This window comes from Tiliqua scincoides, chromosome 10 (genome assembly GCF_035046505.1).
Source record: "Tiliqua scincoides isolate rTilSci1 chromosome 10, rTilSci1.hap2, whole genome shotgun sequence".
In the NCBI taxonomy this organism is placed as follows: domain Eukaryota; kingdom Metazoa; phylum Chordata; class Lepidosauria; order Squamata; family Scincidae; genus Tiliqua; species Tiliqua scincoides.
The window spans coordinates 25,532,857-25,536,467 of NC_089830.1; positions in this window are offsets into that span (position 1 = coordinate 25,532,857).

Sequence of the window (3,611 nt, forward strand, 5' to 3'; positions counted from 1 at the left end):
GGCTATGATGCTCCTGGTGCAGCACAGAGGGCATTGGAGGACCCTGCCTGCCTGCCACTGACAGCAGTGTCTATTCCAGAGAGGGGAAGAGCGGGTGACAGGACAAGGAAGGGCCTCTGAGCGAGGGGCAGGCCTAGGGGAGTCCCCTGGCGCTTGTGAAGCAAGAACACAGAATGTGGCAGGAAGCAGCTGGGAGGAAGCCATGGCAGGGCATGGGGGGGGGGGGAGTGAAGAATGCTGCTGGGACTGGCACAAAACAAATACATGTGTGAGGTGCAATTGCTCCTCTGTCTACAGATGCTTGCTTGCACTCGTGTCCACTGGGCCAAGGGGCTGGGACACACACACACTCCAGAACATCTAAATCCGACATTGCACGAGGGACTTAAGCAAAATGCACATGCCACAGGCTCGCTTGCCGTACCACAGGCTCTGGCTTCCCTGACAATTTCCCTTCCAGCTACTGTAAATGTGACCAGGGCCAGTGGTGTCCTTTTTGGGCCCCCGAGCTAAATGATTAAACAGCAAAACCTGCTCCTTCCCCAAAACTGTACACATATTAGCTTGTGCTACTCCAGTGTGGAGACCTCACCCCAAACACTGCCTGCAATCTAACAGTGGTTCTCAAACTTTTTAGCACCGGGGCTCATTTTTCAGAATGACAATCTGTCTGGACCCACCTTAAGTGATGTCGTTAACCTGGAAGCGATGGCATGAATGGAAGTGACGTTATCAAGCAAGAAAAATTTTTACTACTCCCATATGACAAAATCAAATCCATTAAGTAAGTAAATTAAAAGTTTACAATAAATGTAAGTTTAAAAAAAAATTTAAAAAATCTTTAAACAACTTTTTAGTATCTGTTTTTTTACAGACTTGGGGCTTTTATAAAATTGCTGCTCTTGCTCTTTTTATTCTTTGTCAATAATACCTTTATTGGCATATACTCTTTTTATTCTATTAACATCTGATTGCTGTTTTATAAGATGCTACTTATTTTGAAGGGTTTTAATATTTTAATTTGTGTTTTTATGGTTTTGTATTTTTATTCATTGTTGCAAGCCACCTTGGGTCCCTTTGAGGAGAAAGGCAGGATAGAAATGCAGTAAGTAAGTACGCAAATAAATACATACATACATACATACATACATACATACATACATACATACATACATACATACATACATACATACTCTCCTAATCCTTCCAAGCAGTTGCTGATCTGTTTAAGAAAATTCCCCAAACATCCCAAAGGCTACAATCATAATCACACCTACCCAGGAGTAAGCCCCATTGACTATCAGTATCAAAAGCATATACATAGTAGCCTGTTAAAAGTACAGACCTGTAACAATTCCCCAAATGCAGTCACATACCATGGTATCATCAAGTCTAATAGATTAAACATAAAATACATATTGAAATGAATGGGGACCCACCTGAAATTGGCTTGCGACCCACCTAGTGGGTCCCAACCCACAGTTTGCTGGTCTGTCATGCTCCTAATGAGGTCCTCCCTCATAACACACCCACTTTCTACAGCTTCAACAGTCAGTCAGACAACCAAGCCTACTGGGGTCTCCAAGAGGTCTGCTCTCCTCCACACCTCTCCATTAGCTTTAGCGGGTGGTTGTTCATCCATCCATCCTTGATGCCAGCCAGGCTCCCCTGGTCCATCTGAACCCCCTTCTCTGGTTGCTGTTGTTATTTGTTACCTGTTTCTTGACACTTCCACATCTTCCACTATAAAAGTATGATGTCCTGAGTTGCAGAAACACGCATATCAACACACTACTGGGACATGAAACAGAGTTCCATTGCCTGCTCCCGGAGAAGCACAATCCTAGGCAACCACCAAGGCCCTCCAAGCAGTAAGGTGGGTGTAAAGAGACAAGGCACTAAGAAGGCACAAACGCGCTCTCCAGGTCTGGACATGGCAATCCTAACCCCACCCCTCCTCCTACTGGAAAACCCCCTGATGATTTTCTAACTGCACCAAACATTCTTATGCAGGGGGGCCATTTAGGTCATTGCAGAGAGTGCTAGACAATGAAGTTCTTGCTCTTAGGATCTCAATGCAAATACTCAACAGAGACTAGGTACTCCCAAAGAGATCTAAGCCTCCTTTCTGTCCATACAATTGGAAAGGCAGCAGGACAGGTAAGAGATGGGCATTTCCTCCACGTTTTCAGAGCTGGGTCATGTAAAGTAGGGGGCGCCAACGTCAACTCAAGTGAGATGCGATTTAGGAGTTGAGTTTTACTCCAGATTAATCTAAGTTATTTAAAGGGTGCTATCTTGCATGTGACATTATAGATATTCCATCTGAAAACAAGGCTTGTGGTAGCAATGATTCATTTCTAAAATCAGAATTGTCAGGGTTCAAGCCAGTGTGGATGAAGCACCTTTCACCCTGGAAACCACCACCCTCCAAATACCAGGTGTACGGGCGCCTGGCTGTGGTCACATGGTGGTGAAGGAAAGGCACCCTACTCGTGCTTTGATATACTGTTTTATTATTTCATAGGTTCTAGAGCTGAGCTCTGGCATTTAAAACAGTTTTTGGAGCTAAGCTATCGTAAGCCTTGACTCAATTTAATGCCTGCAAGAAACGCAGCAACATTCAGTGGCTGGATGGTAGAAATATTTTTTTTGTCTGTCCTAACTCTCCCAACACTCAATTTTAGTGGATGTCCCCTGGTTCTGGTGTTATATGAGAGTGTAAAGAGCATCTCTCTATCCACTTTATCCTTCCCATGCATAATTTTGTATGTCTCAATCATGTCCCCCCTCAAGCATCTCTTTTCTAGGCTGAAGAGGCCCAAACACCTTAGCCTTTCCTCATAAGGAAGGTGCCCCAGGCCAGTAATCATCTTAGTCACTGTCTTTTGCACCTTTTCCATTTCCACTATGTCTTTTTTGAGATGTGGCGACCAGAACTGGACACAATACTCCAGGTGTGACCTTACCATCGATTTGTACAATGACATTATATTAGCTGTTTTGTTCTCAATACCCTTCCTAATGATCCCAAGCATAGAATTGGCCTTCTTCACTGCCGCCGCACATTGGGTCGACACTTTCATGGACCTGTCCACCACCCCCCCAAGATCTCTCTCCTGATCTGTCACAGACAGCTCAGAACCCATCAGCCTATATGTGAAGTTTTGATTTTTTGCCCCAATGTGCATGACTTCACACTTACTTACATTGAAACTCTCACATAACACGAGAACCAGGGGACATCAACTAAAATTGAGTGTTGGGAGAGTTAGGACAGACAAAAGAAAATATTTCTTTACTCAGCGTGTGATTGGTCTGTGGAACTCCTTGCCACAGGATGTGGTGATGGCATGTGGCCTGGACACTTTTAAAAGGGGATTGGACAAGTTTCTGGAGGAAAAATCCATTACAGGTTACAAGCTATGATGCGTATGTGCAACCTCCTGATTTTAGAAATGGGTTATGTCAGAATGCCAGATGCAAGGGAGGGCACCAGGATGCAGGTCTCTTGTTATCTGGTGTGCTCCCTGGGGCATTTGGTGGGTCGCTGTGAGTTACAGGAAGCTGGACTAGATGGGCCTATGGCCTGATCCAGTGGGGCTGTTCTT